General features: G+C 44.4%; 43 non-coding genes across 43 annotated transcripts; all 43 read right to left on the bottom strand.

Moving 5' to 3' along the window:
* Positions 1 to 272: 272 nt before the first annotated feature.
* Positions 273 to 391, bottom strand: LOC134117759 (5S ribosomal RNA). The gene has a single exon (XR_009949315.1). It is a non-coding gene; the product is annotated as a 5S ribosomal RNA (ribosomal RNA).
* A 344-nt stretch (positions 392 to 735) lies between these two features.
* LOC134117748 (5S ribosomal RNA) lies at positions 736 to 854 on the bottom strand. The gene has a single exon (XR_009949304.1). It is a non-coding gene; the product is annotated as a 5S ribosomal RNA (ribosomal RNA).
* Positions 855 to 1,193: 339 nt separating this feature from the next.
* On the bottom strand, positions 1,194 to 1,312 carry LOC134118876 (5S ribosomal RNA). The gene has a single exon (XR_009950437.1). It is a non-coding gene; the product is annotated as a 5S ribosomal RNA (ribosomal RNA).
* Positions 1,313 to 1,707: 395 nt separating this feature from the next.
* LOC134118921 (5S ribosomal RNA) lies at positions 1,708 to 1,826 on the bottom strand. Its single transcript, XR_009950482.1, has one exon. It is a non-coding gene; the product is annotated as a 5S ribosomal RNA (ribosomal RNA).
* A 344-nt stretch (positions 1,827 to 2,170) lies between these two features.
* On the bottom strand, positions 2,171 to 2,289 carry LOC134117737 (5S ribosomal RNA). The gene has a single exon (XR_009949293.1). It is a non-coding gene; the product is annotated as a 5S ribosomal RNA (ribosomal RNA).
* Positions 2,290 to 2,628: 339 nt separating this feature from the next.
* On the bottom strand, positions 2,629 to 2,747 carry LOC134117726 (5S ribosomal RNA). The gene has a single exon (XR_009949282.1). It is a non-coding gene; the product is annotated as a 5S ribosomal RNA (ribosomal RNA).
* Positions 2,748 to 3,091: 344 nt separating this feature from the next.
* Positions 3,092 to 3,210, bottom strand: LOC134117715 (5S ribosomal RNA). Its single transcript, XR_009949271.1, has one exon. It is a non-coding gene; the product is annotated as a 5S ribosomal RNA (ribosomal RNA).
* A 339-nt stretch (positions 3,211 to 3,549) lies between these two features.
* LOC134117704 (5S ribosomal RNA) lies at positions 3,550 to 3,668 on the bottom strand. Its single transcript, XR_009949260.1, has one exon. It is a non-coding gene; the product is annotated as a 5S ribosomal RNA (ribosomal RNA).
* A 344-nt stretch (positions 3,669 to 4,012) lies between these two features.
* On the bottom strand, positions 4,013 to 4,131 carry LOC134117692 (5S ribosomal RNA). The gene has a single exon (XR_009949248.1). It is a non-coding gene; the product is annotated as a 5S ribosomal RNA (ribosomal RNA).
* Positions 4,132 to 4,470: 339 nt separating this feature from the next.
* LOC134117681 (5S ribosomal RNA) lies at positions 4,471 to 4,589 on the bottom strand. Its single transcript, XR_009949237.1, has one exon. It is a non-coding gene; the product is annotated as a 5S ribosomal RNA (ribosomal RNA).
* A 344-nt stretch (positions 4,590 to 4,933) lies between these two features.
* Positions 4,934 to 5,052, bottom strand: LOC134118920 (5S ribosomal RNA). Its single transcript, XR_009950481.1, has one exon. It is a non-coding gene; the product is annotated as a 5S ribosomal RNA (ribosomal RNA).
* A 344-nt stretch (positions 5,053 to 5,396) lies between these two features.
* Positions 5,397 to 5,515, bottom strand: LOC134117670 (5S ribosomal RNA). Its single transcript, XR_009949226.1, has one exon. It is a non-coding gene; the product is annotated as a 5S ribosomal RNA (ribosomal RNA).
* A 339-nt stretch (positions 5,516 to 5,854) lies between these two features.
* Positions 5,855 to 5,973, bottom strand: LOC134118875 (5S ribosomal RNA). The gene has a single exon (XR_009950436.1). It is a non-coding gene; the product is annotated as a 5S ribosomal RNA (ribosomal RNA).
* Positions 5,974 to 6,368: 395 nt separating this feature from the next.
* LOC134118919 (5S ribosomal RNA) lies at positions 6,369 to 6,487 on the bottom strand. Its single transcript, XR_009950480.1, has one exon. It is a non-coding gene; the product is annotated as a 5S ribosomal RNA (ribosomal RNA).
* Positions 6,488 to 6,831: 344 nt separating this feature from the next.
* LOC134117659 (5S ribosomal RNA) lies at positions 6,832 to 6,950 on the bottom strand. Its single transcript, XR_009949215.1, has one exon. It is a non-coding gene; the product is annotated as a 5S ribosomal RNA (ribosomal RNA).
* Positions 6,951 to 7,289: 339 nt separating this feature from the next.
* On the bottom strand, positions 7,290 to 7,408 carry LOC134117648 (5S ribosomal RNA). Its single transcript, XR_009949204.1, has one exon. It is a non-coding gene; the product is annotated as a 5S ribosomal RNA (ribosomal RNA).
* Positions 7,409 to 7,803: 395 nt separating this feature from the next.
* LOC134118918 (5S ribosomal RNA) lies at positions 7,804 to 7,922 on the bottom strand. Its single transcript, XR_009950479.1, has one exon. It is a non-coding gene; the product is annotated as a 5S ribosomal RNA (ribosomal RNA).
* Positions 7,923 to 8,266: 344 nt separating this feature from the next.
* On the bottom strand, positions 8,267 to 8,385 carry LOC134117637 (5S ribosomal RNA). The gene has a single exon (XR_009949193.1). It is a non-coding gene; the product is annotated as a 5S ribosomal RNA (ribosomal RNA).
* A 339-nt stretch (positions 8,386 to 8,724) lies between these two features.
* On the bottom strand, positions 8,725 to 8,843 carry LOC134117626 (5S ribosomal RNA). The gene has a single exon (XR_009949182.1). It is a non-coding gene; the product is annotated as a 5S ribosomal RNA (ribosomal RNA).
* Positions 8,844 to 9,182: 339 nt separating this feature from the next.
* LOC134119198 (5S ribosomal RNA) lies at positions 9,183 to 9,301 on the bottom strand. The gene has a single exon (XR_009950760.1). It is a non-coding gene; the product is annotated as a 5S ribosomal RNA (ribosomal RNA).
* A 395-nt stretch (positions 9,302 to 9,696) lies between these two features.
* LOC134118916 (5S ribosomal RNA) lies at positions 9,697 to 9,815 on the bottom strand. Its single transcript, XR_009950477.1, has one exon. It is a non-coding gene; the product is annotated as a 5S ribosomal RNA (ribosomal RNA).
* A 395-nt stretch (positions 9,816 to 10,210) lies between these two features.
* Positions 10,211 to 10,329, bottom strand: LOC134118915 (5S ribosomal RNA). The gene has a single exon (XR_009950476.1). It is a non-coding gene; the product is annotated as a 5S ribosomal RNA (ribosomal RNA).
* Positions 10,330 to 10,673: 344 nt separating this feature from the next.
* Positions 10,674 to 10,792, bottom strand: LOC134117615 (5S ribosomal RNA). The gene has a single exon (XR_009949171.1). It is a non-coding gene; the product is annotated as a 5S ribosomal RNA (ribosomal RNA).
* A 339-nt stretch (positions 10,793 to 11,131) lies between these two features.
* On the bottom strand, positions 11,132 to 11,250 carry LOC134118874 (5S ribosomal RNA). The gene has a single exon (XR_009950435.1). It is a non-coding gene; the product is annotated as a 5S ribosomal RNA (ribosomal RNA).
* A 395-nt stretch (positions 11,251 to 11,645) lies between these two features.
* Positions 11,646 to 11,764, bottom strand: LOC134118914 (5S ribosomal RNA). The gene has a single exon (XR_009950475.1). It is a non-coding gene; the product is annotated as a 5S ribosomal RNA (ribosomal RNA).
* Positions 11,765 to 12,108: 344 nt separating this feature from the next.
* On the bottom strand, positions 12,109 to 12,227 carry LOC134117604 (5S ribosomal RNA). The gene has a single exon (XR_009949160.1). It is a non-coding gene; the product is annotated as a 5S ribosomal RNA (ribosomal RNA).
* Positions 12,228 to 12,566: 339 nt separating this feature from the next.
* On the bottom strand, positions 12,567 to 12,685 carry LOC134118873 (5S ribosomal RNA). The gene has a single exon (XR_009950434.1). It is a non-coding gene; the product is annotated as a 5S ribosomal RNA (ribosomal RNA).
* A 395-nt stretch (positions 12,686 to 13,080) lies between these two features.
* LOC134118913 (5S ribosomal RNA) lies at positions 13,081 to 13,199 on the bottom strand. Its single transcript, XR_009950474.1, has one exon. It is a non-coding gene; the product is annotated as a 5S ribosomal RNA (ribosomal RNA).
* Positions 13,200 to 13,543: 344 nt separating this feature from the next.
* Positions 13,544 to 13,662, bottom strand: LOC134117593 (5S ribosomal RNA). Its single transcript, XR_009949149.1, has one exon. It is a non-coding gene; the product is annotated as a 5S ribosomal RNA (ribosomal RNA).
* A 339-nt stretch (positions 13,663 to 14,001) lies between these two features.
* Positions 14,002 to 14,120, bottom strand: LOC134118871 (5S ribosomal RNA). Its single transcript, XR_009950432.1, has one exon. It is a non-coding gene; the product is annotated as a 5S ribosomal RNA (ribosomal RNA).
* A 395-nt stretch (positions 14,121 to 14,515) lies between these two features.
* On the bottom strand, positions 14,516 to 14,634 carry LOC134118912 (5S ribosomal RNA). Its single transcript, XR_009950473.1, has one exon. It is a non-coding gene; the product is annotated as a 5S ribosomal RNA (ribosomal RNA).
* Positions 14,635 to 14,978: 344 nt separating this feature from the next.
* LOC134117581 (5S ribosomal RNA) lies at positions 14,979 to 15,097 on the bottom strand. The gene has a single exon (XR_009949137.1). It is a non-coding gene; the product is annotated as a 5S ribosomal RNA (ribosomal RNA).
* A 339-nt stretch (positions 15,098 to 15,436) lies between these two features.
* Positions 15,437 to 15,555, bottom strand: LOC134117570 (5S ribosomal RNA). Its single transcript, XR_009949126.1, has one exon. It is a non-coding gene; the product is annotated as a 5S ribosomal RNA (ribosomal RNA).
* A 395-nt stretch (positions 15,556 to 15,950) lies between these two features.
* LOC134118911 (5S ribosomal RNA) lies at positions 15,951 to 16,069 on the bottom strand. Its single transcript, XR_009950472.1, has one exon. It is a non-coding gene; the product is annotated as a 5S ribosomal RNA (ribosomal RNA).
* Positions 16,070 to 16,413: 344 nt separating this feature from the next.
* On the bottom strand, positions 16,414 to 16,532 carry LOC134117559 (5S ribosomal RNA). Its single transcript, XR_009949115.1, has one exon. It is a non-coding gene; the product is annotated as a 5S ribosomal RNA (ribosomal RNA).
* A 339-nt stretch (positions 16,533 to 16,871) lies between these two features.
* Positions 16,872 to 16,990, bottom strand: LOC134117548 (5S ribosomal RNA). The gene has a single exon (XR_009949104.1). It is a non-coding gene; the product is annotated as a 5S ribosomal RNA (ribosomal RNA).
* Positions 16,991 to 17,329: 339 nt separating this feature from the next.
* Positions 17,330 to 17,448, bottom strand: LOC134119197 (5S ribosomal RNA). The gene has a single exon (XR_009950759.1). It is a non-coding gene; the product is annotated as a 5S ribosomal RNA (ribosomal RNA).
* A 395-nt stretch (positions 17,449 to 17,843) lies between these two features.
* On the bottom strand, positions 17,844 to 17,962 carry LOC134118910 (5S ribosomal RNA). Its single transcript, XR_009950471.1, has one exon. It is a non-coding gene; the product is annotated as a 5S ribosomal RNA (ribosomal RNA).
* A 344-nt stretch (positions 17,963 to 18,306) lies between these two features.
* On the bottom strand, positions 18,307 to 18,425 carry LOC134117537 (5S ribosomal RNA). Its single transcript, XR_009949093.1, has one exon. It is a non-coding gene; the product is annotated as a 5S ribosomal RNA (ribosomal RNA).
* Positions 18,426 to 18,764: 339 nt separating this feature from the next.
* On the bottom strand, positions 18,765 to 18,883 carry LOC134118870 (5S ribosomal RNA). The gene has a single exon (XR_009950431.1). It is a non-coding gene; the product is annotated as a 5S ribosomal RNA (ribosomal RNA).
* Positions 18,884 to 19,278: 395 nt separating this feature from the next.
* Positions 19,279 to 19,397, bottom strand: LOC134118909 (5S ribosomal RNA). The gene has a single exon (XR_009950470.1). It is a non-coding gene; the product is annotated as a 5S ribosomal RNA (ribosomal RNA).
* Positions 19,398 to 19,741: 344 nt separating this feature from the next.
* LOC134117526 (5S ribosomal RNA) lies at positions 19,742 to 19,860 on the bottom strand. The gene has a single exon (XR_009949082.1). It is a non-coding gene; the product is annotated as a 5S ribosomal RNA (ribosomal RNA).
* A 339-nt stretch (positions 19,861 to 20,199) lies between these two features.
* On the bottom strand, positions 20,200 to 20,318 carry LOC134117515 (5S ribosomal RNA). The gene has a single exon (XR_009949071.1). It is a non-coding gene; the product is annotated as a 5S ribosomal RNA (ribosomal RNA).
* Positions 20,319 to 20,612: the final 294 nt, after the last annotated feature.

Raw genomic sequence — 20,612 nt, 5'->3', positions numbered from 1 at the left:
CTTTGTGTGGGTTAAATAAGGGTATGCAAAGAAGGCTGTGACATCCCATGGCGAAAATTGGATGGACTAGAGAAGACCCGCCCAGGGGTCCCAGCCAATCGGTGAATGGCCATTGCAGTCCCCGCCACCTCAAATGGCCTGACGATGGTATGGACGTAAGCCACCTTTCATCTTCTTCCTATTGCATCTCTTCTACAATGTGAAATTTTTTTTACAATTGTGTAGGTGTACAATCTACGGCGCTGGGCGGCTTTCAGAGAGAGAAGTGAAAAAGCTTACGGCACCTGGGATTCCCAGGCGGTCTTCCATCCAGGTACTAACCAGGCCCTGCTCTGCTTAGCTTCCGAGATCAGACGAGATCGGGCGGAACCAGAGAGGTATGGCCGTAAGCTGCATTTCATCTTTTTCCTAATCCTTTAAAACGTGTCAAAGTTAATCAGAAGTTTCTTTTTCTAAAATTGAAGCAGTTCTTAGCATTGGCAAGAGAGGTTCCTAAAGCCTGAAGGTAACTTTACTTTTCTTCACTGGCAATTCTAACATGTTGGGTTAGCACCTGTATTTCAACGGCTAAATTACAAACAATAGTATGCCAATCGTAAATGTTGATCAACACTAATTTAGCAATCATGAAACGGAATCATTTTGGATAATATTGTCTAATTTCCTTTCATATCCAACGTTAAAACAGGTGTACAATCTGCGGCGCTCGGCGGCTTTCGGAGAGAGAAGTGAAAAAGCTTACGGCACCTGGGATTCCCAGGCGGTCTTCCATCCAGGTACTAACCAGGCCCTGCTCTGCTTAGCTTCCGAGATCAGACGAGATCGGGCGGAACCAGAGAGGTATGGCCGTAAGCTGCTTTTTATCTTTTTCCTAATCCTTTATAATGCGTCAATGAATTATGACACGCCTGCCGCTGGCATCTTTGTGTGGGTTAAATAAGGGTATGCAAAGAAGGCTGTGACATCCCATGGCGAAAATTGGATGGACTAGAGAAGACCCGCCCAGGGGTCCCAGCCAATCGGTGAATGGCCATTGCAGTCCCCGCCACCTCAAATGGCCTGACGATGGTATGGACGTAAGCCACCTTTCATCTTCTTCCTATTGCATCTCTTCTACAATGTGAAATTTTTTTTACAATTGTGTAGGTGTACAATCTACGGCGCTGGGCGGCTTTCAGAGAGAGAAGTGAAAAAGCTTACGGCACCTGGGATTCCCAGGCGGTCTTCCATCCAGGTACTAACCAGGCCCTGCTCTGCTTAGCTTCCGAGATCAGACGAGATCGGGCGGAACCAGAGAGGTATGGCCGTGAGCTGCATTTCATCTTTTTCCTAATCCTTTAAAACGTGTCAAAGTTAATCAGAAGTTTCTTTTTCTAAAATTGAAGCAGTTCTTAGCATTGGCAAGAGAGGTTCCTAAAGCCTGAAGGTAACTTTACTTTTCTTCACTGGCAATTCTAACATGTTGGGTTAGCACCTGTATTTCAACGGCTAAATTACAAACAATAGTATGCCAATCGTAAATGTTGATCAACACTAATTTAGCAATCATGAAACGGAATCATTTTGGATAATATTGTCTAATTTCCTTTCATATCCAACGTTAAAACAACACTAAACATGCATCTCTTCAACAATGTGATATTCTTTTTGTAATTTGTAGGTGTACAATCTGCGGCGCTCGGCGGCTTTCGGAGAGAGAAGTGAAAAAGCTTACGGCACCTGGGATTCCCAGGCGGTCTTCCATCCAGGTACTAACCAGGCCCTGCTCTGCTTAGCTTCCGAGAGCAGACGAGATCGGGCGGAACCAGAGAGGTATGGCCGTAAGCTGCTTTTCATCTTTTTCCTAATCCTTTAAAGCGTGTCAAAGATAATCAGAAGTTTCTTTTTCTAAAATTGAAGCAGTTCTTAGCATTGGCAAGAGAGGTTCCTAAAGCCTGAAGGTAACTTTACTTTTCTTCACTGGCAATTCTAACATGTTGGGTTAGCACCTGTATTTCAACGGCTAAATTACAAACAATAGTATGCCAATCGTAAATGTTGATCAACACTAATTTAGCAATCATGAAACGGAATCATTTTGGATAATATTGTCTAATTTCCTTTCATATCCAACGTTAAAACAGGTGTACAATCTGCGGCGCTCGGCGGCTTTCGGAGAGAGAAGTGAAAAAGCTTACGGCACCTGGGATTCCCAGGCGGTCTTCCATCCAGGTACTAACCAGGCCCTGCTCTGCTTAGCTTCCGAGATCAGACGAGATCGGGCGGAACCAGAGAGGTATGGCCGTAAGCTGCTTTTTATCTTTTTCCTAATCCTTTATAATGCGTCAATGAATTATGACACGCCTGCCGCTGGCATCTTTGTGTGGGTTAAATAAGGGTATGCAAAGAAGGCTGTGACATCCCATGGCGAAAATTGGATGGACTAGAGAAGACCCGCCCAGGGGTCCCAGCCAATCGGTGAATGGCCATTGCAGTCCCCGCCACCTCAAATGGCCTGACGATGGTATGGACGTAAGCCACCTTTCATCTTCTTCCTATTGCATCTCTTCTACAATGTGAAATTTTTTTTACAATTGTGTAGGTGTACAATCTACGGCGCTGGGCGGCTTTCAGAGAGAGAAGTGAAAAAGCTTACGGCACCTGGGATTCCCAGGCGGTCTTCCATCCAGGTACTAACCAGGCCCTGCTCTGCTTAGCTTCCGAGATCAGACGAGATCGGGCGGAACCAGAGAGGTATGGCCGTAAGCTGCATTTCATCTTTTTCCTAATCCTTTAAAACGTGTCAAAGTTAATCAGAAGTTTCTTTTTCTAAAATTGAAGCAGTTCTTAGCATTGGCAAGAGAGGTTCCTAAAGCCTGAAGGTAACTTTACTTTTCTTCACTGGCAATTCTAACATGTTGGGTTAGCACCTGTATTTCAACGGCTAAATTACAAACAATAGTATGCCAATCGTAAATGTTGATCAACACTAATTTAGCAATCATGAAACGGAATCATTTTGGATAATATTGTCTAATTTCCTTTCATATCCAACGTTAAAACAGGTGTACAATCTGCGGCGCTCGGCGGCTTTCGGAGAGAGAAGTGAAAAAGCTTACGGCACCTGGGATTCCCAGGCGGTCTTCCATCCAGGTACTAACCAGGCCCTGCTCTGCTTAGCTTCCGAGATCAGACGAGATCGGGCGGAACCAGAGAGGTATGGCCGTAAGCTGCTTTTTATCTTTTTCCTAATCCTTTATAATGCGTCAATGAATTATGACACGCCTGCCGCTGGCATCTTTGTGTGGGTTAAATAAGGGTATGCAAAGAAGGCTGTGACATCCCATGGCGAAAATTGGATGGACTAGAGAAGACCCGCCCAGGGGTCCCAGCCAATCGGTGAATGGCCATTGCAGTCCCCGCCACCTCAAATGGCCTGACGATGGTATGGACGTAAGCCACCTTTCATCTTCTTCCTATTGCATCTCTTCTACAATGTGAAATTTTTTTTACAATTGTGTAGGTGTACAATCTACGGCGCTGGGCGGCTTTCAGAGAGAGAAGTGAAAAAGCTTACGGCACCTGGGATTCCCAGGCGGTCTTCCATCCAGGTACTAACCAGGCCCTGCTCTGCTTAGCTTCCGAGATCAGACGAGATCGGGCGGAACCAGAGAGGTATGGCCGTAAGCTGCATTTCATCTTTTTCCTAATCCTTTAAAACGTGTCAAAGTTAATCAGAAGTTTCTTTTTCTAAAATTGAAGCAGTTCTTAGCATTGGCAAGAGAGGTTCCTAAAGCCTGAAGGTAACTTTACTTTTCTTCACTGGCAATTCTAACATGTTGGGTTAGCACCTGTATTTCAACGGCTAAATTACAAACAATAGTATGCCAATCGTAAATGTTGATCAACACTAATTTAGCAATCATGAAACGGAATCATTTTGGATAATATTGTCTAATTTCCTTTCATATCCAACGTTAAAACAGGTGTACAATCTGCGGCGCTCGGCGGCTTTCGGAGAGAGAAGTGAAAAAGCTTACGGCACCTGGGATTCCCAGGCGGTCTTCCATCCAGGTACTAACCAGGCCCTGCTCTGCTTAGCTTCCGAGATCAGACGAGATCGGGCGGAACCAGAGAGGTATGGCCGTAAGCTGCTTTTTATCTTTTTCCTAATCCTTTATAATGCGTCAATGAATTATGACACGCCTGCCGCTGGCATCTTTGTGTGGGTTAAATAAGGGTATGCAAAGAAGGCTGTGACATCCCATGGCGAAAATTGGATGGACTAGAGAAGACCCGCCCAGGGGTCCCAGCCAATCGGTGAATGGCCATTGCAGTCCCCGCCACCTCAAATGGCCTGACGATGGTATGGACGTAAGCCACCTTTCATCTTCTTCCTATTGCATCTCTTCTACAATGTGAAATTTTTTTTACAATTGTGTAGGTGTACAATCTACGGCGCTGGGCGGCTTTCAGAGAGAGAAGTGAAAAAGCTTACGGCACCTGGGATTCCCAGGCGGTCTTCCATCCAGGTACTAACCAGGCCCTGCTCTGCTTAGCTTCCGAGATCAGACGAGATCGGGCGGAACCAGAGAGGTATGGCCGTAAGCTGCATTTCATCTTTTTCCTAATCCTTTAAAACGTGTCAAAGTTAATCAGAAGTTTCTTTTTCTAAAATTGAAGCAGTTCTTAGCATTGGCAAGAGAGGTTCCTAAAGCCTGAAGGTAACTTTACTTTTCTTCACTGGCAATTCTAACATGTTGGGTTAGCACCTGTATTTCAACGGCTAAATTACAAACAATAGTATGCCAATCGTAAATGTTGATCAACACTAATTTAGCAATCATGAAACGGAATCATTTTGGATAATATTGTCTAATTTCCTTTCATATCCAACGTTAAAACAGGTGTACAATCTGCGGCGCTCGGCGGCTTTCGGAGAGAGAAGTGAAAAAGCTTACGGCACCTGGGATTCCCAGGCGGTCTTCCATCCAGGTACTAACCAGGCCCTGCTCTGCTTAGCTTCCGAGAGCAGACGAGATCGGGCGGAACCAGAGAGGTATGGCCGTAAGCTGCTTTTCATCTTTTTCCTAATCCTTTAAAGCGTGTCAAAGATAATCAGAAGTTTCTTTTTCTAAAATTGAAGCAGTTCTTAGCATTGGCAAGAGAGGTTCCTAAAGCCTGAAGGTAACTTTACTTTTCTTCACTGGCAATTCTAACATGTTGGGTTAGCACCTGTATTTCAACGGCTAAATTACAAACAATAGTATGCCAATCGTAAATGTTGATCAACACTAATTTAGCAATCATGAAACGGAATCATTTTGGATAATATTGTCTAATTTCCTTTCATATCCAACGTTAAAACAGGTGTACAATCTGCGGCGCTCGGCGGCTTTCGGAGAGAGAAGTGAAAAAGCTTACGGCACCTGGGATTCCCAGGCGGTCTTCCATCCAGGTACTAACCAGGCCCTGCTCTGCTTAGCTTCCGAGATCAGACGAGATCGGGCGGAACCAGAGAGGTATGGCCGTAAGCTGCTTTTTATCTTTTTCCTAATCCTTTATAATGCGTCAATGAATTATGACACGCCTGCCGCTGGCATCTTTGTGTGGGTTAAATAAGGGTATGCAAAGAAGGCTGTGACATCCCATGGCGAAAATTGGATGGACTAGAGAAGACCCGCCCAGGGGTCCCAGCCAATCGGTGAATGGCCATTGCAGTCCCCGCCACCTCAAATGGCCTGACGATGGTATGGACGTAAGCCACCTTTCATCTTCTTCCTATTGCATCTCTTCTACAATGTGAAATTTTTTTTACAATTGTGTAGGTGTACAATCTACGGCGCTGGGCGGCTTTCAGAGAGAGAAGTGAAAAAGCTTACGGCACCTGGGATTCCCAGGCGGTCTTCCATCCAGGTACTAACCAGGCCCTGCTCTGCTTAGCTTCCGAGATCAGACGAGATCGGGCGGAACCAGAGAGGTATGGCCGTGAGCTGCATTTCATCTTTTTCCTAATCCTTTAAAACGTGTCAAAGTTAATCAGAAGTTTCTTTTTCTAAAATTGAAGCAGTTCTTAGCATTGGCAAGAGAGGTTCCTAAAGCCTGAAGGTAACTTTACTTTTCTTCACTGGCAATTCTAACATGTTGGGTTAGCACCTGTATTTCAACGGCTAAATTACAAACAATAGTATGCCAATCGTAAATGTTGATCAACACTAATTTAGCAATCATGAAACGGAATCATTTTGGATAATATTGTCTAATTTCCTTTCATATCCAACGTTAAAACAACACTAAACATGCATCTCTTCAACAATGTGATATTCTTTTTGTAATTTGTAGGTGTACAATCTGCGGCGCTCGGCGGCTTTCGGAGAGAGAAGTGAAAAAGCTTACGGCACCTGGGATTCCCAGGCGGTCTTCCATCCAGGTACTAACCAGGCCCTGCTCTGCTTAGCTTCCGAGAGCAGACGAGATCGGGCGGAACCAGAGAGGTATGGCCGTAAGCTGCTTTTCATCTTTTTCCTAATCCTTTAAAGCGTGTCAAAGATAATCAGAAGTTTCTTTTTCTAAAATTGAAGCAGTTCTTAGCATTGGCAAGAGAGGTTCCTAAAGCCTGAAGGTAACTTTACTTTTCTTCACTGGCAATTCTAACATGTTGGGTTAGCACCTGTATTTCAACGGCTAAATTACAAACAATAGTATGCCAATCGTAAATGTTGATCAACACTAATTTAGCAATCATGAAACGGAATCATTTTGGATAATATTGTCTAATTTCCTTTCATATCCAACGTTAAAACAGGTGTACAATCTGCGGCGCTCGGCGGCTTTCGGAGAGAGAAGTGAAAAAGCTTACGGCACCTGGGATTCCCAGGCGGTCTTCCATCCAGGTACTAACCAGGCCCTGCTCTGCTTAGCTTCCGAGATCAGACGAGATCGGGCGGAACCAGAGAGGTATGGCCGTAAGCTGCTTTTTATCTTTTTCCTAATCCTTTATAATGCGTCAATGAATTATGACACGCCTGCCGCTGGCATCTTTGTGTGGGTTAAATAAGGGTATGCAAAGAAGGCTGTGACATCCCATGGCGAAAATTGGATGGACTAGAGAAGACCCGCCCAGGGGTCCCAGCCAATCGGTGAATGGCCATTGCAGTCCCCGCCACCTCAAATGGCCTGACGATGGTATGGACGTAAGCCACCTTTCATCTTCTTCCTATTGCATCTCTTCTACAATGTGAAATTTTTTTTACAATTGTGTAGGTGTACAATCTACGGCGCTGGGCGGCTTTCAGAGAGAGAAGTGAAAAAGCTTACGGCACCTGGGATTCCCAGGCGGTCTTCCATCCAGGTACTAACCAGGCCCTGCTCTGCTTAGCTTCCGAGATCAGACGAGATCGGGCGGAACCAGAGAGGTATGGCCGTAAGCTGCATTTCATCTTTTTCCTAATCCTTTAAAACGTGTCAAAGTTAATCAGAAGTTTCTTTTTCTAAAATTGAAGCAGTTCTTAGCATTGGCAAGAGAGGTTCCTAAAGCCTGAAGGTAACTTTACTTTTCTTCACTGGCAATTCTAACATGTTGGGTTAGCACCTGTATTTCAACGGCTAAATTACAAACAATAGTATGCCAATCGTAAATGTTGATCAACACTAATTTAGCAATCATGAAACGGAATCATTTTGGATAATATTGTCTAATTTCCTTTCATATCCAACGTTAAAACAACACTAAACATGCATCTCTTCAACAATGTGATATTCTTTTTGTAATTTGTAGGTGTACAATCTGCGGCGCTCGGCGGCTTTCGGAGAGAGAAGTGAAAAAGCTTACGGCACCTGGGATTCCCAGGCGGTCTTCCATCCAGGTACTAACCAGGCCCTGCTCTGCTTAGCTTCCGAGAGCAGACGAGATCGGGCGGAACCAGAGAGGTATGGCCGTAAGCTGCTTTTCATCTTTTTCCTAATCCTTTAAAGCGTGTCAAAGATAATCAGAAGTTTCTTTTTCTAAAATTGAAGCAGTTCTTAGCATTGGCAAGAGAGGTTCCTAAAGCCTGAAGGTAACTTTACTTTTCTTCACTGGCAATTCTAACATGTTGGGTTAGCACCTGTATTTCAACGGCTAAATTACAAACAATAGTATGCCAATCGTAAATGTTGATCAACACTAATTTAGCAATCATGAAACGGAATCATTTTGGATAATATTGTCTAATTTCCTTTCATATCCAACGTTAAAACAGGTGTACAATCTGCGGCGCTCGGCGGCTTTCGGAGAGAGAAGTGAAAAAGCTTACGGCACCTGGGATTCCCAGGCGGTCTTCCATCCAGGTACTAACCAGGCCCTGCTCTGCTTAGCTTCCGAGATCAGACGAGATCGGGCGGAACCAGAGAGGTATGGCCGTAAGCTGCTTTTTATCTTTTTCCTAATCCTTTATAATGCGTCAATGAATTATGACACGCCTGCCGCTGGCATCTTTGTGTGGGTTAAATAAGGGTATGCAAAGAAGGCTGTGACATCCCATGGCGAAAATTGGATGGACTAGAGAAGACCCGCCCAGGGGTCCCAGCCAATCGGTGAATGGCCATTGCAGTCCCCGCCACCTCAAATGGCCTGACGATGGTATGGACGTAAGCCACCTTTCATCTTCTTCCTATTGCATCTCTTCTACAATGTGAAATTTTTTTTACAATTGTGTAGGTGTACAATCTACGGCGCTGGGCGGCTTTCAGAGAGAGAAGTGAAAAAGCTTACGGCACCTGGGATTCCCAGGCGGTCTTCCATCCAGGTACTAACCAGGCCCTGCTCTGCTTAGCTTCCGAGATCAGACGAGATCGGGCGGAACCAGAGAGGTATGGCCGTAAGCTGCTTTTTATCTTTTTCCTAATCCTTTATAATGCGTCAATGAATTATGACACGCCTGCCGCTGGCATCTTTGTGTGGGTTAAATAAGGGTATGCAAAGAAGGCTGTGACATCCCATGGCGAAAATTGGATGGACTAGAGAAGACCCGCCCAGGGGTCCCAGCCAATCGGTGAATGGCCATTGCAGTCCCCGCCACCTCAAATGGCCTGACGATGGTATGGACGTAAGCCACCTTTCATCTTCTTCCTATTGCATCTCTTCTACAATGTGAAATTTTTTTTACAATTGTGTAGGTGTACAATCTACGGCGCTGGGCGGCTTTCAGAGAGAGAAGTGAAAAAGCTTACGGCACCTGGGATTCCCAGGCGGTCTTCCATCCAGGTACTAACCAGGCCCTGCTCTGCTTAGCTTCCGAGACCAGACGAGATCGGGCTGAACCAGAGAGGTATGGCCGTGAGCTGCATTTCATCTTTTTCCTAATCCTTTAAAACGTGTCAAAGTTAATCAGAAGTTTCTTTTTCTAAAATTGAAGCAGTTCTTAGCATTGGCAAGAGAGGTTCCTAAAGCCTGAAGGTAACTTTACTTTTCTTCACTGGCAATTCTAACATGTTGGGTTAGCACCTGTATTTCAACGGCTAAATTACAAACAATAGTATGCCAATCGTAAATGTTGATCAACACTAATTTAGCAATCATGAAACGGAATCATTTTGGATAATATTGTCTAATTTCGTTTCATATCCAACGTTAAAACAACACTAAACATGCATCTCTTCAACAATGTGATATTCTTTTTGTAATTTGTAGGTGTACAATCTGCGGCGCTCGGCGGCTTTCGGAGAGAGAAGTGAAAAAGCTTACGGCACCTGGGATTCCCAGGCGGTCTTCCATCCAGGTACTAACCAGGCCCTGCTCTGCTTAGCTTCCGAGAGCAGACGAGATCGGGCGGAACCAGAGAGGTATGGCCGTAAGCTGCTTTTCATCTTTTTCCTAATCCTTTAAAGCGTGTCAAAGATAATCAGAAGTTTCTTTTTCTAAAATTGAAGCAGTTCTTAGCATTGGCAAGAGAGGTTCCTAAAGCCTGAAGGTAACTTTACTTTTCTTCACTGGCAATTCTAACATGTTGGGTTAGCACCTGTATTTCAACGGCTAAATTACAAACAATAGTATGCCAATCGTAAATGTTGATCAACACTAATTTAGCAATCATGAAACGGAATCATTTTGGATAATATTGTCTAATTTCCTTTCATATCCAACGTTAAAACAACACTAAACATGCATCTCTTCAACAATGTGATATTCTTTTTGTAATTTGTAGGTGTACAATCTGCGGCGCTCGGCGGCTTTCGGAGAGAGAAGTGAAAAAGCTTACGGCACCTGGGATTCCCAGGCGGTCTTCCATCCAGGTACTAACCAGGCCCTGCTCTGCTTAGCTTCCGAGAGCAGACGAGATCGGGCGGAACCAGAGAGGTATGGCCGTAAGCTGCTTTTCATCTTTTTCCTAATCCTTTAAAGCGTGTCAAAGATAATCAGAAGTTTCTTTTTCTAAAATTGAAGCAGTTCTTAGCATTGGCAAGAGAGGTTCCTAAAGCCTGAAGGTAACTTTACTTTTCTTCACTGGCAATTCTAACATGTTGGGTTAGCACCTGTATTTCAACGGCTAAATTACAAACAATAGTATGCCAATCGTAAATGTTGATCAACACTAATTTAGCAATCATGAAACGGAATCATTTTGGATAATATTGTCTAATTTCCTTTCATATCCAACGTTAAAACAGGTGTACAATCTGCGGCGCTCGGCGGCTTTCGGAGAGAGAAGTGAAAAAGCTTACGGCACCTGGGATTCCCAGGCGGTCTTCCATCCAGGTACTAACCAGGCCCTGCTCTGCTTAGCTTCCGAGATCAGACGAGATCGGGCGGAACCAGAGAGGTATGGCCGTAAGCTGCTTTTTATCTTTTTCCTAATCCTTTATAATGCGTCAATGAATTATGACACGCCTGCCGCTGGCATCTTTGTGTGGGTTAAATAAGGGTATGCAAAGAAGGCTGTGACATCCCATGGCGAAAATTGGATGGACTAGAGAAGACCCGCCCAGGGGTCCCAGCCAATCGGTGAATGGCCATTGCAGTCCCCGCCACCTCAAATGGCCTGACGATGGTATGGACGTAAGCCACCTTTCATCTTCTTCCTATTGCATCTCTTCTACAATGTGAAATTTTTTTTACAATTGTGTAGGTGTACAATCTACGGCGCTGGGCGGCTTTCAGAGAGAGAAGTGAAAAAGCTTACGGCACCTGGGATTCCCAGGCGGTCTTCCATCCAGGTACTAACCAGGCCCTGCTCTGCTTAGCTTCCGAGATCAGACGAGATCGGGCGGAACCAGAGAGGTATGGCCGTGAGCTGCATTTCATCTTTTTCCTAATCCTTTAAAACGTGTCAAAGTTAATCAGAAGTTTCTTTTTCTAAAATTGAAGCAGTTCTTAGCATTGGCAAGAGAGGTTCCTAAAGCCTGAAGGTAACTTTACTTTTCTTCACTGGCAATTCTAACATGTTGGGTTAGCACCTGTATTTCAACGGCTAAATTACAAACAATAGTATGCCAATCGTAAATGTTGATCAACACTAATTTAGCAATCATGAAACGGAATCATTTTGGATAATATTGTCTAATTTCCTTTCATATCCAACGTTAAAACAACACTAAACATGCATCTCTTCAACAATGTGATATTCTTTTTGTAATTTGTAGGTGTACAATCTGCGGCGCTCGGCGGCTTTCGGAGAGAGAAGTGAAAAAGCTTACGGCACCTGGGATTCCCAGGCGGTCTTCCATCCAGGTACTAACCAGGCCCTGCTCTGCTTAGCTTCCGAGAGCAGACGAGATCGGGCGGAACCAGAGAGGTATGGCCGTAAGCTGCTTTTCATCTTTTTCCTAATCCTTTAAAGCGTGTCAAAGATAATCAGAAGTTTCTTTTTCTAAAATTGAAGCAGTTCTTAGCATTGGCAAGAGAGGTTCCTAAAGCCTGAAGGTAACTTTACTTTTCTTCACTGGCAATTCTAACATGTTGGGTTAGCACCTGTATTTCAACGGCTAAATTACAAACAATAGTATGCCAATCGTAAATGTTGATCAACACTAATTTAGCAATCATGAAACGGAATCATTTTGGATAATATTGTCTAATTTCCTTTCATATCCAACGTTAAAACAGGTGTACAATCTGCGGCGCTCGGCGGCTTTCGGAGAGAGAAGTGAAAAAGCTTACGGCACCTGGGATTCCCAGGCGGTCTTCCATCCAGGTACTAACCAGGCCCTGCTCTGCTTAGCTTCCGAGATCAGACGAGATCGGGCGGAACCAGAGAGGTATGGCCGTAAGCTGCTTTTTATCTTTTTCCTAATCCTTTATAATGCGTCAATGAATTATGACACGCCTGCCGCTGGCATCTTTGTGTGGGTTAAATAAGGGTATGCAAAGAAGGCTGTGACATCCCATGGCGAAAATTGGATGGACTAGAGAAGACCCGCCCAGGGGTCCCAGCCAATCGGTGAATGGCCATTGCAGTCCCCGCCACCTCAAATGGCCTGACGATGGTATGGACGTAAGCCACCTTTCATCTTCTTCCTATTGCATCTCTTCTACAATGTGAAATTTTTTTTACAATTGTGTAGGTGTACAATCTACGGCGCTGGGCGGCTTTCAGAGAGAGAAGTGAAAAAGCTTACGGCACCTGGGATTCCCAGGCGGTCTTCCATCCAGGTACTAACCAGGCCCTGCTCTGCTTAGCTTCCGAGATCAGACGAGATCGGGCGGAACCAGAGAGGTATGGCCGTGAGCTGCATTTCATCTTTTTCCTAATCCTTTAAAACGTGTCAAAGTTAATCAGAAGTTTCTTTTTCTAAAATTGAAGCAGTTCTTAGCATTGGCAAGAGAGGTTCCTAAAGCCTGAAGGTAACTTTACTTTTCTTCACTGGCAATTCTAACATGTTGGGTTAGCACCTGTATTTCAACGGCTAAATTACAAACAATAGTATGCCAATCGTAAATGTTGATCAACACTAATTTAGCAATCATGAAACGGAATCATTTTGGATAATATTGTCTAATTTCCTTTCATATCCAACGTTAAAACAACACTAAACATGCATCTCTTCAACAATGTGATATTCTTTTTGTAATTTGTAGGTGTACAATCTGCGGCGCTCGGCGGCTTTCGGAGAGAGAAGTGAAAAAGCTTACGGCACCTGGGATTCCCAGGCGGTCTTCCATCCAGGTACTAACCAGGCCCTGCTCTGCTTAGCTTCCGAGAGCAGACGAGATCGGGCGGAACCAGAGAGGTATGGCCGTAAGCTGCTTTTCATCTTTTTCCTAATCCTTTAAAGCGTGTCAAAGATAATCAGAAGTTTCTTTTTCTAAAATTGAAGCAGTTCTTAGCATTGGCAAGAGAGGTTCCTAAAGCCTGAAGGTAACTTTACTTTTCTTCACTGGCAATTCTAACATGTTGGGTTAGCACCTGTATTTCAACGGCTAAATTACAAACAATAGTATGCCAATCGTAAATGTTGATCAACACTAATTTAGCAATCATGAAACGGAATCATTTTGGATAATATTGTCTAATTTCCTTTCATATCCAACGTTAAAACAGGTGTACAATCTGCGGCGCTCGGCGGCTTTCGGAGAGAGAAGTGAAAAAGCTTACGGCACCTGGGATTCCCAGGCGGTCTTCCATCCAGGTACTAACCAGGCCCTGCTCTGCTTAGCTTCCGAGATCAGACGAGATCGGGCGGAACCAGAGAGGTATGGCCGTAAGCTGCTTTTTATCTTTTTCCTAATCCTTTATAATGCGTCAATGAATTATGACACGCCTGCCGCTGGCATCTTTGTGTGGGTTAAATAAGGGTATGCAAAGAAGGCTGTGACATCCCATGGCGAAAATTGGATGGACTAGAGAAGACCCGCCCAGGGGTCCCAGCCAATCGGTGAATGGCCATTGCAGTCCCCGCCACCTCAAATGGCCTGACGATGGTATGGACGTAAGCCACCTTTCATCTTCTTCCTATTGCATCTCTTCTACAATGTGAAATTTTTTTTACAATTGTGTAGGTGTACAATCTACGGCGCTGGGCGGCTTTCAGAGAGAGAAGTGAAAAAGCTTACGGCACCTGGGATTCCCAGGCGGTCTTCCATCCAGGTACTAACCAGGCCCTGCTCTGCTTAGCTTCCGAGATCAGACGAGATCGGGCGGAACCAGAGAGGTATGGCCGTGAGCTGCATTTCATCTTTTTCCTAATCCTTTAAAACGTGTCAAAGTTAATCAGAAGTTTCTTTTTCTAAAATTGAAGCAGTTCTTAGCATTGGCAAGAGAGGTTCCTAAAGCCTGAAGGTAACTTTACTTTTCTTCACTGGCAATTCTAACATGTTGGGTTAGCACCTGTATTTCAACGGCTAAATTACAAACAATAGTATGCCAATCGTAAATGTTGATCAACACTAATTTAGCAATCATGAAACGGAATCATTTTGGATAATATTGTCTAATTTCCTTTCATATCCAACGTTAAAACAACACTAAACATGCATCTCTTCAACAATGTGATATTCTTTTTGTAATTTGTAGGTGTACAATCTGCGGCGCTCGGCGGCTTTCGGAGAGAGAAGTGAAAAAGCTTACGGCACCTGGGATTCCCAGGCGGTCTTCCATCCAGGTACTAACCAGGCCCTGCTCTGCTTAGCTTCCGAGAGCAGACGAGATCGGGCGGAACCAGAGAGGTATGGCCGTAAGCTGCTTTTCATCTTTTTCCTAATCCTTTAAAGCGTGTCAAAGATAATCAGAAGTTTCTTTTTCTAAAATTGAAGCAGTTCTTAGCATTGGCAAGAGAGGTTCCTAAAGCCTGAAGGTAACTTTACTTTTCTTCACTGGCAATTCTAACATGTTGGGTTAGCACCTGTATTTCAACGGCTAAATTACAAACAATAGTATGCCAATCGTAAATGTTGATCAACACTAATTTAGCAATCATGAAACGGAATCATTTTGGATAATATTGTCTAATTTCCTTTCATATCCAACGTTAAAACAGGTGTACAATCTGCGGCGCTCGGCGGCTTTCGGAGAGAGAAGTGAAAAAGCTTACGGCACCTGGGATTCCCAGGCGGTCTTCCATCCAGGTACTAACCAGGCCCTGCTCTGCTTAGCTTCCGAGATCAGACGAGATCGGGCGGAACCAGAGAGGTATGGCCGTAAGCTGCTTTTTATCTTTTTCCTAATCCTTTATAATGCGTCAATGAATTATGACACGCCTGCCGCTGGCATCTTTGTGTGGGTTAAATAAGGGTATGCAAAGAAGGCTGTGACATCCCATGGCGAAAATTGGATGGACTAGAGAAGACCCGCCCAGGGGTCCCAGCCAATCGGTGAATGGCCATTGCAGTCCCCGCCACCTCAAATGGCCTGACGATGGTATGGACGTAAGCCACCTTTCATCTTCTTCCTATTGCATCTCTTCTACAATGTGAAATTTTTTTTACAATTGTGTAGGTGTACAATCTACGGCGCTGGGCGGCTTTCAGAGAGAGAAGTGAAAAAGCTTACGGCACCTGGGATTCCCAGGCGGTCTTCCATCCAGGTACTAACCAGGCCCTGCTCTGCTTAGCTTCCGAGATCAGACGAGATCGGGCGGAACCAGAGAGGTATGGCCGTAAGCTGCATTTCATCTTTTTCCTAATCCTTTAAAACGTGTCAAAGTTAATCAGAAGTTTCTTTTTCTAAAATTGAAGCAGTTCTTAGCATTGGCAAGAGAGGTTCCTAAAGCCTGAAGGTAACTTTACTTTTCTTCACTGGCAATTCTAACATGTTGGGTTAGCACCTGTATTTCAACGGCTAAATTACAAACAATAGTATGCCAATCGTAAATGTTGATCAACACTAATTTAGCAATCATGAAACGGAATCATTTTGGATAATATTGTCTAATTTCCTTTCATATCCAACGTTAAAACAACACTAAACATGCATCTCTTCAACAATGTGATATTCTTTTTGTAATTTGTAGGTGTACAATCTGCGGCGCTCGGCGGCTTTCGGAGAGAGAAGTGAAAAAGCTTACGGCACCTGGGATTCCCAGGCGGTCTTCCATCCAGGTACTAACCAGGCCCTGCTCTGCTTAGCTTCCGAGAGCAGACGAGATCGGGCGGAACCAGAGAGGTATGGCCGTAAGCTGCTTTTCATCTTTTTCCTAATCCTTTAAAGCGTGTCAAAGATAATCAGAAGTTTCTTTTTCTAAAATTGAAGCAGTTCTTAGCATTGGCAAGAGAGGTTCCTAAAGCCTGAAGGTAACTTTACTTTTCTTCACTGGCAATTCTAACATGTTGGGTTAGCACCTGTATTTCAACGGCTAAATTACAAACAATAGTATGCCAATCGTAAATGTTGATCAACACTAATTTAGCAATCATGAAACGGAATCATTTTGGATAATATTGTCTAATTTCCTTTCATATCCAACGTTAAAACAGGTGTACAATCTGCGGCGCTCGGCGGCTTTCGGAGAGAGAAGTGAAAAAGCTTACGGCACCTGGGATTCCCAGGCGGTCTTCCATCCAGGTACTAACCAGGCCCTGCTCTGCTTAGCTTCCGAGATCAGACGAGATCGGGCGGAACCAGAGAGGTATGGCCGTAAGCTGCTTTTTATCTTTTTCCTAATCCTTTATAATGCGTCAATGAATTATGACACGCCTGCCGCTGGCATCTTTGTGTGGGTTAAATAAGGGTATGCAAAGAAGGCTGTGACATCCCATGGCGAAAATTGGATGGACTAGAGAAGACCCGCCCAGGGGTCCCAGCCAATCGGTGAATGGCCATTGCAGTCCCCGCCACCTCAAATGGCCTGACGATGGTATGGACGTAAGCCACCTTTCATCTTCTTCCTATTGCATCTCTTCTACAATGTGAAATTTTTTTTACAATTGTGTAGGTGTACAATCTACGGCGCTGGGCGGCTTTCAGAGAGAGAAGTGAAAAAGCTTACGGCACCTGGGATTCCCAGGCGGTCTTCCATCCAGGTACTAACCAGGCCCTGCTCTGCTTAGCTTCCGAGATCAGACGAGATCGGGCGGAACCAGAGAGGTATGGCCGTAAGCTGCTTTTTATCTTTTTCCTAATCCTTTATAATGCGTCAATGAATTATGACACGCCTGCCGCTGGCATCTTTGTGTGGGTTAAATAAGGGTATGCAAAGAAGGCTGTGACATCCCATGGCGAAAATTGGATGGACTAGAGAAGACCCGCCCAGGGGTCCCAGCCAATCGGTGAATGGCCATTGCAGTCCCCGCCACCTCAAATGGCCTGACGATGGTATGGACGTAAGCCACCTTTCATCTTCTTCCTATTGCATCTCTTCTACAATGTGAAATTTTTTTTACAATTGTGTAGGTGTACAATCTACGGCGCTGGGCGGCTTTCAGAGAGAGAAGTGAAAAAGCTTACGGCACCTGGGATTCCCAGGCGGTCTTCCATCCAGGTACTAACCAGGCCCTGCTCTGCTTAGCTTCCGAGACCAGACGAGATCGGGCTGAACCAGAGAGGTATGGCCGTGAGCTGCATTTCATCTTTTTCCTAATCCTTTAAAACGTGTCAAAGTTAATCAGAAGTTTCTTTTTCTAAAATTGAAGCAGTTCTTAGCATTGGCAAGAGAGGTTCCTAAAGCCTGAAGGTAACTTTACTTTTCTTCACTGGCAATTCTAACATGTTGGGTTAGCACCTGTATTTCAACGGCTAAATTACAAACAATAGTATGCCAATCGTAAATGTTGATCAACACTAATTTAGCAATCATGAAACGGAATCATTTTGGATAATATTGTCTAATTTCGTTTCATATCCAACGTTAAAACAACACTAAACATGCATCTCTTCAACAATGTGATATTCTTTTTGTAATTTGTAGGTGTACAATCTGCGGCGCTCGGCGGCTTTCGGAGAGAGAAGTGAAAAAGCTTACGGCACCTGGGATTCCCAGGCGGTCTTCCATCCAGGTACTAACCAGGCCCTGCTCTGCTTAGCTTCCGAGAGCAGACGAGATCGGGCGGAACCAGAGAGGTATGGCCGTAAGCTGCTTTTCATCTTTTTCCTAATCCTTTAAAGCGTGTCAAAGATAATCAGAAGTTTCTTTTTCTAAAATTGAAGCAGTTCTTAGCATTGGCAAGAGAGGTTCCTAAAGCCTGAAGGTAACTTTACTTTTCTTCACTGGCAATTCTAACATGTTGGGTTAGCACCTGTATTTCAACGGCTAAATTACAAACAATAGTATGCCAATCGTAAATGTTGATCAACACTAATTTAGCAATCATGAAACGGAATCATTTTGGATAATATTGTCTAATTTCCTTTCATATCCAACGTTAAAACAGGTGTACAATCTGCGGCGCTCGGCGGCTTTCGGAGAGAGAAGTGAAAAAGCTTACGGCACCTGGGATTCCCAGGCGGTCTTCCATCCAGGTACTAACCAGGCCCTGCTCTGCTTAGCTTCCGAGATCAGACGAGATCGGGCGGAACCAGAGAGGTATGGCCGTAAGCTGCTTTTTATCTTTTTCCTAATCCTTTATAATGCGTCAATGAATTATGACACGCCTGCCGCTGGCATCTTTGTGTGGGTTAAATAAGGGTATGCAAAGAAGGCTGTGACATCCCATGGCGAAAATTGGATGGACTAGAGAAGACCCGCCCAGGGGTCCCAGCCAATCGGTGAATGGCCATTGCAGTCCCCGCCACCTCAAATGGCCTGACGATGGTATGGACGTAAGCCACCTTTCATCTTCTTCCTATTGCATCTCTTCTACAATGTGAAATTTTTTTTACAATTGTGTAGGTGTACAATCTACGGCGCTGGGCGGCTTTCAGAGAGAGAAGTGAAAAAGCTTACGGCACCTGGGATTCCCAGGCGGTCTTCCATCCAGGTACTAACCAGGCCCTGCTCTGCTTAGCTTCCGAGATCAGACGAGATCGGGCGGAACCAGAGAGGTATGGCCGTGAGCTGCATTTCATCTTTTTCCTAATCCTTTAAAACGTGTCAAAGTTAATCAGAAGTTTCTTTTTCTAAAATTGAAGCAGTTCTTAGCATTGGCAAGAGAGGTTCCTAAAGCCTGAAGGTAACTTTACTTTTCTTCACTGGCAATTCTAACATGTTGGGTTAGCACCTGTATTTCAACGGCTAAATTACAAACAATAGTATGCCAATCGTAAATGTTGATCAACACTAATTTAGCAATCATGAAACGGAATCATTTTGGATAATATTGTCTAATTTCCTTTCATATCCAACGTTAAAACAACACTAAACATGCATCTCTTCAACAATGTGATATTCTTTTTGTAATTTGTAGGTGTACAATCTGCGGCGCTCGGCGGCTTTCGGAGAGAGAAGTGAAAAAGCTTACGGCACCTGGGATTCCCAGGCGGTCTTCCATCCAGGTACTAACCAGGCCCTGCTCTGCTTAGCTTCCGAGAGCAGACGAGATCGGGCGGAACCAGAGAGGTATGGCCGTAAGCTGCTTTTCATCTTTTTCCTAATCCTTTAAAGCGTGTCAAAGATAATCAGAAGTTTCTTTTTCTAAAATTGAAGCAGTTCTTAGCATTGGCAAGAGAGGTTCCTAAAGCCTGAAGGTAACTTTACTTTTCTTCACTGGCAATTCTAACATGTTGGGTTAGCACCTGTATTTCAACGGCTAAATTACAAACAATAGTATGCCAATCGTAAATGTTGATCAACACTAATTTAGCAATCATGAAACGGAATCATTTTGGATAATATTGTCTAATTTCCTTTCATATCCAACGTTAAAACAGGTGTACAATCTGCGGCGCTCGGCGGCTTTCGGAGAGAGAAGTGAAAAAGCTTACGGCACCTGGGATTCCCAGGCGGTCTTCCATCCAGGTACTAACCAGGCCCTGCTCTGCTTAGCTTCCGAGATCAGACGAGATCGGGCGGAACCAGAGAGGTATGGCCGTAAGCTGCTTTTTATCTTTTTCCTAATCCTTTATAATGCGTCAATGAATTATGACACGCCTGCCGCTGGCATCTTTGTGTGGGTTAAATAAGGGTATGCAAAGAAGGCTGTGACATCCCATGGCGAAAATTGGATGGACTAGAGAAGACCCGCCCAGGGGTCCCAGCCAATCGGTGAATGGCCATTGCAGTCCCCGCCACCTCAAATGGCCTGACGATGGTATGGACGTAAGCCACCTTTCATCTTCTTCCTATTGCATCTCTTCTACAATGTGAAATTTTTTTTACAATTGTGTAGGTGTACAATCTACGGCGCTGGGCGGCTTTCAGAGAGAGAAGTGAAAAAGCTTACGGCACCTGGGATTCCCAGGCGGTCTTCCATCCAGGTACTAACCAGGCCCTGCTCTGCTTAGCTTCCGAGATCAGACGAGATCGGGCGGAACCAGAGAGGTATGGCCGTAAGCTGCATTTCATCTTTTTCCTAATCCTTTAAAACGTGTCAAAGTTAATCAGAAGTTTCTTTTTCTAAAATTGAAGCAGTTCTTAGCATTGGCAAGAGAGGTTCCTAAAGCCTGAAGGTAACTTTACTTTTCTTCACTGGCAATTCTAACATGTTGGGTTAGCACCTGTATTTCAACGGCTAAATTACAAACAATAGTATGCCAATCGTAAATGTTGATCAACACTAATTTAGCAATCATGAAACGGAATCATTTTGGATAATATTGTCTAATTTCCTTTCATATCCAACGTTAAAA

This window comes from Pungitius pungitius, unplaced genomic scaffold, assembly GCF_949316345.1.
Source record: "Pungitius pungitius unplaced genomic scaffold, fPunPun2.1 scaffold_24, whole genome shotgun sequence".
NCBI lineage: Eukaryota > Metazoa > Chordata > Actinopteri > Perciformes > Gasterosteidae > Pungitius > Pungitius pungitius.
Note: the sequence above shows the minus strand (reverse complement) of the source record. Positions and strands in the feature narration are given on the sequence as shown.